The sequence below is a fragment of the Puma concolor genome, chromosome A1 (genome assembly GCF_028749965.1).
Source record: "Puma concolor isolate L17-30 chromosome A1, mPumCon1.1.hap2, whole genome shotgun sequence".
Classification (NCBI taxonomy): Eukaryota; Metazoa; Chordata; class Mammalia; order Carnivora; family Felidae; genus Puma; species Puma concolor.
In genome coordinates, this window is record NC_141667.1 from 69,888,305 (window position 1) to 69,901,427 (window position 13,123).

General features: G+C 36.8%; 1 protein-coding gene and 1 long non-coding RNA gene across 6 annotated transcripts in view; one reads left to right on the plus strand and one right to left on the minus strand.

Moving 5' to 3' along the window:
• The window catches only part of TMEM232 (transmembrane protein 232), a 215,870-nt gene that overhangs the window by 167,195 nt on the left and 35,552 nt on the right, over positions 1 to 13,123 (plus strand). The gene's annotated exons all lie outside the window — the stretch shown is intronic.
• LOC147584227 (uncharacterized) overlaps positions 10,274 to 13,123 on the minus strand; it is a 42,261-nt gene continuing 39,411 nt past the window's right edge. For both annotated transcript variants that reach the window (XR_015243578.1, XR_015243588.1), the window contains exon 8: positions 10,274 to 10,395. This is a non-coding gene — a long non-coding RNA (uncharacterized LOC147584227). The remainder of the gene's footprint in view (positions 10,396 to 13,123) is intronic.

The window sequence follows — 13,123 nt, forward strand, 5'->3', positions numbered from 1 at the left end:
ATTTCAATGCCTTTTTCCTTCCCCAGATCTGGGAAGTTCTCAGCTATTATTTTTTCAAGTACACCTTCAGCACCTTTCCCTCTCTCTTCCTCCTCTGAAATACGAATTATGCGTGTATTATTTCTCTTTAGTGCATCACTTAGTTCTCTAATTTTCCCCTCATACTCCTGGATTTTTTTATCTCTCTTTTTCTCAGCTTCTTCTTTTTCTATAACTTTATCTTCTAGTTCACCTATTCTCTCCTCTGCCTCTTCAATCCGAGCCGTGGTGGTTTCCATTTTATTTTGCAGTTCATTGATAGCATTTTTTAGCTCCTCCTGTCTGTTCCTTAATCCCGTGATCTCTGTAGCAAGAGATTCTCTGCTGTCCTTTATACTGTTTTCAAGCCCAGCGATTAATTTTATGACTATTATTCTAAAATCACTTTCTGTTATATTGTTTAAATCATTTTTGATCAGTTCGTTAGCTGTTGTTATTTCCTGGACGTTTTTCTGAGGGGAATTCTTCCGTTTTGTCATTTTGGATAGTCCCTGGAGTGGTGTGGGGCTGCAGGGCACTTCCCCTGTGCTGTCTTGAATAACTGCGTTGGTGGGTGGGGCTGCAGTCAGACCTGATGCCTGCTCCCAGCCCACTGCTGGGGCCGCAGACAGACTGGTGTGTGCCTTCTCTTCCCCTCTCCTAGGGGCAGGATTCACTGTGGGGTGGCGTGGCCGTCTGGGCTACTTGCACACTGCCAGGCTTGTGGTGCTGGGGATCCGGCATATTAGCTGGGGTGGATCGGCAAGGTGCACAGGGGCAGGAGGTGTAGGCTCAGCTCACTTTTCCTTCAGAGATCCGCTTTGGGAGGGGCCCTGCGGCACTGGGAGGGAGTCAGACCCACCAGAGGGATAGATCCACAGAAGCACAGCGTTGGGTGTTTGCGCGGAGCTAGCAAGTTCCCTGGCAGGAACTGGTTCCCTTTGGGATTTTGGCTGGGGGATGGGCGAGGGAGATGGCGCTGGCGAGTGCCTTTGTTCCCCGCCAAGCTGAGCTCTGTTGTCCGGGGCTCAACAACTCTCCCTCCTGTTGTCCTCCAGCCCTCCCATTCTCCGAGCAGAGCTGTTAGCTTATAACCTTCCAGATGTCAAGTCCCACTTGCTGTCGGAACACACTTCGTCTGGCCCCTCCACTTTTGCAAGCCAGACTCGGGGCCTCTGCTTGGCTGGCGGGCCGCCCCTCCGTCCCTGCTCCCTCCCGCTAGTCCGTGGAGCGCACCACCTCTCCGCCCTTCCTACCCTCTTTTGTGGGCCTCTCATCTGCACTTGGCTCCAGAGAATCTGTTCTGCTAGTCTTCTGGCAGTTTCCTGGGTTATTTAGGCAGGTGTAGGTGGAATCTTAGTGATCAGCAGGATGCGCGGTGAGCCCAGCGTCCTCCTAAGCCGCCATCTTCCCAGGATCCTCTCCATAGATAATTTTTTAATGCTAAACTATTCTTGCATTACTGGTATATTCTACCTCATTTTTTATCACTACTACCAACAGTACTTTTTAATGATATATTGGTATTTTTACATAGTTTTTACCTATTTTCTCAATATCTTTGTATTATTTTCTTTTTCAGTATGCCTAAATAAAAGTCTATTTTGGGATTTTATGTTTTTCCAATCTCAGCATCTGTTTCTTTTTAGGGTGAGCGAATATGTTCCTTTTCTCATTACTTACTTTTTGGAAACCATATTGTTTAAGTGTTATGTGATTTCTTAAGTTTTTAATATTGAAAATATTTTCTTCTCTTTTTTGAACCTATTTAAAATTGTAGGTTTTTACTGCCAAGAGGATTAGATATTTAGAATAGTTCCTGCCAAATAATAAATGTTCAGTAAATGACAGCTATTTTAGGTATCTATTACTTCTTCTATTTGCCCTTTATATAAATTTTAAAATTAAATTGTTTTCACATTTTTCCTATTGAAATATTCTTCTCCATAATTTTTTAGAATAATCTGGGTGTTTATATTCAAGGTCATGTTATCCATTTATTTTTGAGATACACTTTTTTAAGGACAGTTTTAAATTCACCACAAAATTGAGTAGAAATGTTAATTTTTAACAACCTTAATTTTTTCTACATTATTTTTAACATTTTTTTTTTTAAATTTTTTTTTCAACGTTTATTTATTTTTGGGACAGAGAGAGACAGAGCATGAATGGGGGAGGGGCAGAGAGAGAGGGAGACACAGAATCGGAAACAGGCTCCAGGCTCCGAGCCATCAGCCCAGAGCCTGACGCGGGGCTCGAACTCACGGACTGCGAGATCGTGACCTGGCTGAAGTCGGACGCTCAACCGACTGCGCCACCCAGGCGCCCCAATTTTTAACATTTTTGTATTGAGTTTTACAAGTACATTAAAATTATTTAAAATTAACTCTAGGCTTTATGAAATTTTATTTTTCACATTATTTCAGTCTGAAGATGGGTGTTGATCCTGGCTGGGTCTTTTCTCCTTTTTTATACTCCGAATTTTAAGTATGTTCCAAGTCATCTCTTTTCTGTACCAGAACTTCCTTCACTACAAAAGATTTAAAATTTTGTCTCTAGTCTCAATTGCTAATAGAAATCAAGTGTAGTCTTGCTTCAGTTATACAAATGGAAGGAGAACAATGAATAGCAAACCAAAGGAAGATCTTTGCTATCTGGAGTTAACAAAGTTGCATTTCTCAAATAACAGAACTCAGTAAGATATGTTAATTTTCCTCTTCAAGGCTTCTGCTCAGCACTATATTCAGCTCACTAGCACTCTTGAGAATTCTGTTGACAAAATATATTACAATACACCGGTGTCTCTCCTCTCTACTGTGAATCCCCAAGTCCAAGCCCTCATCATCTTTTGCCATGATACTTATAGTAACCTCAATGCAATTTCTCCATTTCTAGGTTTGACCCTCTTGAAACTTAGTCTGTACTTTACTATTGGACTAATATTTTACGTCACTGAATGAATTATTTACCTATGAGGTGTCCCCTCATTCTGAGTAGAGAAGTAGAGACTGGGTTCTTGACATATGATCGATCTGTAACAGGATAAGAATCACTCCATCCAAGGATAAAATTGCCCTCATTTACCTTGTCTCCTGAGTAATACCCACGTCAGTAGTAATTTTTGGAGTTTGTGAAGTGTTCCTGGATATCCCGGACCACATTATTTTCCCAACTCAGAAATCTTACAGCACTTAGAGCATGCCCCAAAGATTAGACCTAAAATTACGTTATTTTACATGGTTTGTATACTGATAATTTTATTACCGTATGTTTATTATTACTTCCCATTGTTTAAAGTTAATTTTCCTTCAGTATCTCCTTACTCTGTAATTTAGTGTTTGCCTTTATGTTATTTCCAACATTAGATTGTAAACCTGTTGAGAATTAGGATAATATATTTTATTCCTGTGTTTTCTGCATTCATCTGATAATAAATGTTCAACAAGTATTCTAACTGATTTATTAATAAGGCTAAAATGGAACTCTTGGATCAAATAATTCCTTTAAGGGTATAAGTAATTATAACTCAAAGTACCTTATATTATTTTGAAAAGTAGAGGGCACAGCACATTGGAGCAAATATGTTTGAAATAGTGAGCCAATGAATCATGATTTGAGTCTTTACAAGAATGACAAATGTTTTCCCCAATGCTTTTGATTAAATTTAATGGATGGTACCAGAGCAACTCAATTAGGTTAACATGTCTGGAAAAATAAAATAGTCAATTTGATAGTTAAATATAGACCCTGGTTCTGACATTAAAATCAATACTAAATAAAGCAACATTTTTTCTCATTACTCTCTTTCAAACTTAAAGAGATTATAGTTTTAAAAATAATTTTCACTTTAAGGGCCAATTGTTCAGGTTAAATTTATTAGCAACATATGTTATGAGGTAGCTGTGATATAGCATTAATGATACTTTAATTGTTATTGAAAAACTTTAGTTCCAGTTTTAGTTCAAATACTAGCTTTGTGAATTGAAGCAATGGATCTGTCAGAGCCACAGTTTCTAAATATGAAATTGGAATAATTCTATATGCCTCATGAGTTTCATGATATTAGGATTAAATGAAATAATGCCTATGAAAAATATTTCTATACTTAATAGCATTTCTAGAGAAAAATAATTCTTTATCTCAAGAGATAATTTTAATAATTTCAAATTCTTATTTAGGCTATAAAAAAGGTCATGTCCTGAAATGTATTTTCTAAATAGAAACACCTTTATGCTAACTAAGAAACTTGCTTTCACATATCCTTTGATCTGCTAACTAGGCCCTCTGACAATCAACAAGATAAAGTAATTTATTTACAACAAAAACTGTGACAATAATGTGTCTCTTTGCTCCAGGTAAGGCGGTGAAAGAGCTTATGTTAGATTTTCTACATAGATTATAACCTGGTAAAAGGTCAGTATCCTGTTATATTTGGATAATTGTTTTGCATAGAGTGGATTGAGGGCCGCCAGACTAGACCTGCTGTAGAGACAGTGGCCTCTTGAACTTCTGTTCTAAGCACCTGCCCCTCAGTGGCGAATACTCTTTATAAACAAGAACCCAAATATAACATTTGTTACAACAAAAGAAACACAGTAACTGCTTGTTGTAGTTCCAGTGAGGAAGACAGGATAAGGAGGAGAGAATGTAGCTGATGGGCTCACATCTGTCACCCTTCTCACACTGGCCTCTGTCTAGACTTGAGGATCACTCACGATCACTGTGGCTTTCTGTGGCTTTTCCCACAAATGGCCATTTTTATGGCCACCCCAGCATTCTTTTGATAAACTTTAGCTTGTTGTATGGTTAGTGTTAGCATGGAATATGGTTTTCTGTGCTACTTTTAACCTACTTGTGGTTAGGAGTGTGTTTCTTAGAGGCAGCTTTTACTTTAGTCTTGTGTAGCCAATCTGTCAATCTTTACCATTGAATTGTGGTGTTCAGGCCATATACATTAAATGTAATTATCAACATGGGGCACATGGATTTTTCACTTGTGTAAGTGTCTGACTCTTGATTTTGGCTCAGGTCATGATCTCACAGTTTGCGAGATCAAGCCCTGTATGGGGCTCTGTGCTGATGGTGAAGAGCCTGTTTGGCATTTTCTCTCCCCCTCTGTCTGCCCGTCCCCTGCTCACTCTCTCTCTCAAAATAAATAAACATGAAAAAATAAATGTAATCATTAATATGATTTGGTTTCAGTATGCTACTATCTTTGTTTTCTTTTATCCTGCCCGTTCTTTGCTGCCTTTTTGTTCTTTTTTGTGCTTATTTTTTAATTAATTGGGAGTTAATTGAGCATTTTATGATTCATTTTATCTCCTTTGTTGGCTTATTAATTATAACCCTTTGTTATTTATGTGGTTGCTTATATGGGTCATGGTATACATCTTTAGCTTATCACAGTCAGCTTCCCAGTGCTATTATAATACTTCACATATCAACACTATACTTTTCTTTCTTCCCTCCTGGCCTCTGTGTTATTCTTGTCATGAATTTTACTTCTGTATGGGTTGCAAATCATCCAAAAGATCCTGTAATTTTTATTGTAAATAGTAAATCTAGTAAAAGATAAAAACACAATAACCACTTTCTGCAATTCTAGCCACTAAGGTGGGATAATGAAGAGAAGGAGAAAAAGTGATTGGAAATGGACTATTTTTGGTCCTGTATGAACACCAAGGATTGTTTTCTCTAATTTTTTCCAGTGTCTGTTTTTCCAGTCCCTGGTAGTTCATTCACATGCATGGGTTGACCATCACTCAGCTGAGTAGGGCCTTCTCCAGCATCTGGCCCTGAAAACTCTGGCTGTTTTGGCCTCCTTGTCCAATCAGCTCCATTTCTTCAATTCAAGCAACCGCTGAGTTCTTCCTGGATTCTCCCTCCCTACACCATGGTTTGATGACTTTGCCTAGGCAGTTGAGTTAGGATAATGGGACCTCATCTGTTTCTTGTCTTTGAAGATTACTGTCTATCATCATTTGATGTCCAGTGTTAACAATAGGTTTAAAAATCTGTATTTATCAATTTTACTTTTTTTTAAAAAAAGCAATTTTTCAAACAGGAACATACATAAAATTCCATTACTTCATCTTGCCTGGAAGCTGTCATTCATATTAAAAACTACAATATATAAGGGATGGAATTTTATAAATGGTACCATAGATATCAAAATGTTTCTTCTCTATGGATATCCAATGGATCCAGCACAGTTATTGAAAAAGAGGAAAAGATAGCCTTTCCTCACTGCACTGCAGGATTACCTTAAAGCAAATAACTGTATGTGAGTGGTCTTTTCCTAGACTGTGTTTTGTGCCACTGGTCTGCTTCTATATTTTTAACTAATATCATCCTCTGAATTTCTGTGACTGTATAATAAATCTTTTTTTGTATCATCTTTTTAAATTTTTTGAGATTTTTAAATTTTTGAGAGACAGAAAGAGAGCATGAGCAAGTGAGAGGCAGAGAGAAAGGGAGATACAGAATCTGAGAAGCAGGCTCTAGGCTCTAAGCTGTCAGCCCAGAGCCTGATGCAAGGCTTGAACCCACAAATTGTGAGATCATGACCTGAGCCAAAGTCAGACGCTCAACTGACTGAGCCACCCAGGCACCCCCTATCTAATGACTCTTGATTAAAATATTTGTTCTTCTACTTTAGGATTGCCTTAAGACTCTTCAGGCCCTTTTAGTTTTCACACAGATTTTAGCAGTAGCTAATGAATGTTGCATAGAGGAATTAATCTGGGAAAAAATACTATCTTTAGAGTATTGAGCCTTTCAGTTCATAATCATAGTGCATTCCTAAATTTACTGAGGTGTCCTTTAATATCTGGTGATATTCAGTATATAATATTAAATACTTTTGTTAGCACTGTTTCTAGATATTTGACTTTTTGATATTTTATAAATGTATATTGTTAAAATTTTTATTTGCTATTTATTTGTTGTCATAAAGAAATGGCAGTGTTTTGTGCATTTTGTATATAGTAGCCTTGTTAAATATAGACATTGTCTAAAAATTTATCTATGGATATCTTTATCTTCTATGTACAACAGTCACTGAGGATAATAATACTGTTTTTCTGTTCCTTTCTTCACCCCAGCACTTATGTGTTTTGTATACTTGTCTCTCCTCATTATACTGGGCTTCAACTTATAGTTGAATAGAAGTGATAACAGTGTGCATTTCCTGAATAAGTCCCAGTCTCACGGATAAACGTTTCAATGAATCATCATTAAGTGTGGTATTAGCTGTGGACTTAAAAAATCATCTTTATCAAGTTAAGAAGTAATTCCTATTCCTTAATTTACTAAGATATTTTTTATTATGAAAGGATCTTGGGTTTTATCAAACATATTCATATATCTCTTAAAATGATCATATGTTTTTTTATTCAATTAAACTAATAAATTACACCACTTGATTTTTGATTGATAAACTGAACTTGTATTCCTGGAATTATACCCATATGATCATGATATATTATGGTTTTTATATACCACTCAAATAGATTTGCTAATGATTCATTTATCATTATCGCATCCCTGTTCATAAGTAATATCATTAATTATTAGTCTTTTCTACATTTATATTTAAAGTTATGCATTTATTTAAGGCAATAATTATGGGTTCAAATGGTGTTGTCTCAAAATTAACATGTTGAAGTCCTAACCCTCAGTACCTCAAAATGTGACCTTATTTAAAAATAGAGATATTGCATATGGAATTAGTTAAGATGAGGTCATACTGGAGTAGAGTGGGCCCCTAATTCAGTATGACTAATGTTCCTATATAAAGGGGGAAATCTGGATGCAGATAAATATACAGGGAAAATGTCATGTGAAGACAAAGGCAGATATCAGGGTGATACAGCCACATCCAAGGAATGCCAAGATTGTCAGAAAACCACTAGAAGCTTAGACAGAAACATGAAACATATTTCTCCCTCACAAGAAAACAACCTTGCTGACACCTTGATCTTCTTGTCTAACAGCCTCCAAAACTGTGAGACAATAAAAATCTGTTGTTTAAGCCCCTTAGTTTGTGGCACTTTTTTTTTTTTTTTTTTGACAGGACCCCAAGCAAGCTAATACAGATCTCATTTGAAGATTTTTATATTTTGCTTTCAGTAGTTGTAAATATGATATACTTAAGTGTTATTTTCTTTGTATTTATCTTATTTTTTATTTGTAAGCTTTTTGAAATATTTCATGAGTTTTGGAACTGATGGCTCTCATAGTTTGGAAACTATGCTGCCAATGCTCCTTTGATTTTCAGAGGTGTTCTGCTAGTGTGTTAGCTTCCCACACTGCACAGTTTTAGCATTTGGCAATACTTCTAAAGAAAAACTGGCTGGATTTTGAAGCTCATCAATTATTCAGTTTTATCTCTCCAGCCTTACAAGACCACCAGAAGTTCTCCTAGTTTTTCTGTCTCCCACCAGTATGCCTCTACCCAGCAAAGCCCAGATTTTTAGCCTCTTATTCTGCATTCACAATTGACAAGTTACATGGAGAAATAGTATCTAAGAAGGATTAGCTGATCTCTTTGGTCATCTTCCCTTGAAAACCTTTCTTAACTGGTCTTCAAAGTTTTAGCCACTTTAGCAAAGTGAATGATTTAAGCTTGTTTTCCCCATTTTCTTGGCAGGAGTATTGGTGTGTCACCATCTTCTTCATCTTCTTTAATTGCTTTTCTGGTTATAAACATACATATTTTTCATAAAAAATGAGAAAAAGAAATAAGCCCTCACATCCCTCTTCCTATCACCTTTAGGTAATCATTATTACTATTTTAGTGTGTTCCCTTACAGATCTACATTTTGGAGGTGACTTACCCAGTAAACACACACACACACACACACACACACACACACACACACACACACACCCTGTACACACTGTGGCTAACCACTAAGATATCACTGTCGCCTTATGAACTTCAAAACCCAGAAATACATATTAATGGATAAGGGGAGAAATTACACTTACCAAAAGATCCTCATTCAATCAAGTTACTTTATTCTTCTGAATGAATAAACTCATCTAAAGAAAGAATGGGTAAATTTGGAGGCTAGTCAGCAGTGGAAGCAGAGAAAAGTGAGCATCGTAGAAAGCAGCCCTAATCTATCTAATTTCCTTTGCTCTGATCTTTTGCTCAATATGCAAACTTAAAAAAAAAAAAAAAACAACAAAATTGCTTTCCTGTGTGGAATTGCCTATAGGGAGAGATTATGCTGCTAAATTAGTTCTTTTTGTAAATCAATATCTGGCATTCTGTTTTTGTGCATCTATTTTTTAAAACTTAGTTTATATGAATCTCATTAGCGAGTGATCTACTTTCCTGCATTGATAAAACTTGCATCTGTCTCAAAAGTACAGAGGTAATAAAATGGTGGGGATCTGTCACAGTAGCTATTTACTTTTCTCAGGCAACACCCAATTTCTCCACAGATGTCTTTCCAATCAAATGGCAGTATTCACTTAATAATAAGTAACTTATTTGTTTTGCATAATTGTGATTATTTTGCTTATAGAATTTTGCAATCTGCTATTTTCAGTTATTCTTAGAATGTGAAGGTTTTCCCAACTCATTAAATATCCCTAGAATGAAAATGTCATGTGGGATTTTTCTGTCTTGTTCATTGCTATATCTTATTGGTAACATACAAGCTGATGCATATGGTAGATATGCAGTAAATATTGGGAGAATCAATCAATAAACTATTATTTTCTAGCCAGTTAGTAGTATTAGTACCATATTGCCAAGCAGGAATTTTAAGTTAAAAGAGGATATAATTTGTTGTTGGATTGTGCTTGTACTGCATATGCCTAGAAGACTGTTAGGAGAAAATATAGAATTCTGATAGGGTTGAATTTAGGGGAGCCAAATAAATCCCAAGGATTTGTTGGCTAATCTTCTTCCCTTCCAGAAATTTGTTATTAGTCATTAGAAATAAAATTTTACTGATCTTTCTCTAGCTGTTTCAGATTGGAAGTGGTGCTGTCCCACCCAAGTCTGGCTCTGCAAGAGCCTATTGTATCCCCCCGCCCCCTGCCAGGTTTTTTAACGACTAATTGGATGTCTTAAACTTGTACATCACTGTCTTAAACTTACACATACAACACAGTAGTTTGATTCACATATTTTGTGACATGATTACCACAATAGGCTCAGTTAACATCCATCCTCTCATATAGATAAAGTAAACAGAAAGGAGAAAAGAAGAAAGAAAAAAATTCCCCTGGTGCTGAGAACTCTTAGGGAATACTTGCCCAATGACTTTCCTATGTGTTACGTAGCAGTGTTATCAATAGTCACCATGTTGTACATGACATCCCATCTTGCTTTTACCAACAATGCACTGATGAGTGAATCTGTAGATAGATGGTTGGGCACATTTTATTATTTATTTAGTTTAAGTTCCTAAATTAGTAGTTGTGTATATGTGTTAGATGTTTGGAATTGCCGAACTGTTAAAGCAACCTTTAAAATGTTAATTTATACACCAAAATAGTGAGATGGCAGTATACTTAAATGGCAAATTGAAACTGAAATTTTTTTTAAACAAAGGTACTCTAAGGAGAATAAGAAAGTAACATTCTGGTACATTCAGATCCCTTTACTGAAATTGGACCCAGCTGACATATTAGGCAGCCTAACTTCAGGGCTGGTTAAGGGTCTGGGCTCTAGACTACCCTTTCATGGACACTGCCTTGTCATATGATGTTAACTACCAATCACAGATGACATTGATGGAATGGCTTAAGAAGTTGAATGTGACAGCTTTGTCAGGTAGAGGTCCCAGTGACAAATAGAAAGCTAGACATAACCACAGCTCTGAGGAACTTCCAGTTTGATGCCTCACCGATATAATATTTTCTCAAGACAGCTTCCCAACCAGGCTGATCTTCTTGACCTGGTTTTCCCTGTCTTTGTCTATCAGCATATTTATTTGACAGTGTGCTAATGCAGTGTTAGAAAGTAAAGGCAGATTTCCCACTCTGTATCTACATTGAAAATCTTTGCCTTTTGGTAGTGCTTCTCTTGGTGTGGTTTGTTTGATAGTTTTCTTCAGGAAAACTGTCTGCTGATAAGGATGCTACTGACTTAGGGAAGCCTGTCCAAGGCTTTGGCTGATTTCCGGTGAAAGTATTACCAGGATAGGCATTAGCATGTTTTGCTTTTAATTTCCTGCCTCAAAGTCCTTGGAAAACATTTGCAGTTAGTGAGCTGGAAGAATGGAATTTTATAGTAGTTTCACGATCTATAATATGCGCTAGTTTCATGGTATATATAAGTTTAACTCTAAGATCTTTCCAAATGCTATGGTGATTCATATTATCATGGTTATGTCTCCTGTTCAAAACGTAAAGTTCCTCTTCATTTATATTCTATATGGAATGATTTCTCTCATTACATACAGATGTTTTTGAATATGAGAACTGTATATCCTCTGACAGATGCTGTGTGGTGCACCTGAATAAATGTGAACTTAAAGGTCATACCATACGTTAGCAGGGCTGGACTCTTAGGTATCATTTACATTTATGCCATACTTCCAGGTGCAACCACCTACACATTAATGCCATTTTGAGCAAACTGGCAGCACAGTCTAGATCCCAGACTATATCTGGCCCTCCATGATGTCTTATCAAGCTGTGTAGTTTTCTCCCTTGTTCTCCTCTCCCCATCTTTTCTACTTTTCAGCCCCCATCAACATAGTCCCAAGCTGCTGACTCAGGAATTGAGTAATATTATTGTCCCATAGCAATAACATTGCAAGTCTGTATTTATTGTGTAGCTTTTGCCCATTTTCACTCATTTGATATTTACTGAGCATCTACAATTTGTCAGGTACTGTACTCTGCTGATAAAAGACTGAAGAGGCAATTTTCTCCTCTCTGGCTCTTCTAATGTGGGAATAAAAATAACTATATTAAAAATAACTGTTATCATAAGTTCAGTGTGTGGGAAGTGCTATGAAAAAGTTCAAGCAATGGAATGAAAAGTTAGGCAAAATATGGCTTCCTTATACAGGATAGTCAGGAAGGTTCTCTCAGAAGAGGTGATATTTGAGCAAAGACCCGGATGATGAAAAGAGATAGTCATGTGAATTCTTGGAGAATGAGTATGTGAGATAGCAACCACAAAGGCCTTCAGATTAGAACAGTCAGCCTGGCCTGTGGAAGGGGCAGCAGGAAGGCCAGTGTGATGGAGAACACAGAGGCGAGAGGAGATACAGGGACATTAGGTGGGAGGGTGGCACTGTAGGGCAGGTGAGATGTGATAGAGAGTCTGGAGGAGGGAAGAAATAGTGGAGTCAGAGAAGAGTGTTTAAAAGTAGAACTGACAGTAAATACTGATGAATTGGAGATGGACAAAAGGAGGGGAAATGGGATCTTTGGAATAAGTCCCATGTGTCTGAACTTAGCAAGAGGGAGAACTTTGCCATTTCACTAAAATAAGAATGGCTTGAAATGAGATCAAGGGAAAAGACAGGACTAAATGGGCAAAAATAACATGTTTGGGACATAGAAAGTTTAAGATATCTAATAAACATCCGACTATGCCATGTGTAACAGCATTTGTGTGTGTACGTGTTTGTGTGTGAGAAGTAGCAACATATCCTCAAAGATGATTTTTAAAAAATTACTTCAAAAGTGATTTGAGCAAAATAATATTTGTAATATTTTGGGAATAAATGTTTAGCATTCTAATGCAAGTATTTGGGAGGGGGGATAGCTTTTTATTTTGATACAATATCAAACAAAAGAAAACTTGCAAGAGAAGTACAAAGGATATCCATATGTATCTTTTTCTGGAATCATAGATTGTTAGCATTTTGCTGCATTCATTTTATCATGCAATGCGTATTACCTGTCTATACATCTATCTATTCACACAGCCACATAAACACACATACGATGTATGTATGTCATACACACACATACATTTTTACCAAACCATGTGAAAGTAAATCTCAGACAGCATGTCCCTTTATCCCTAAATATTGCAGTATATTTCCCCAGAACAAGAACATTCTCTTATATAAACACAGAACAATTACCAAAATCAGGATATTGAAATTGATACAGTACTAAC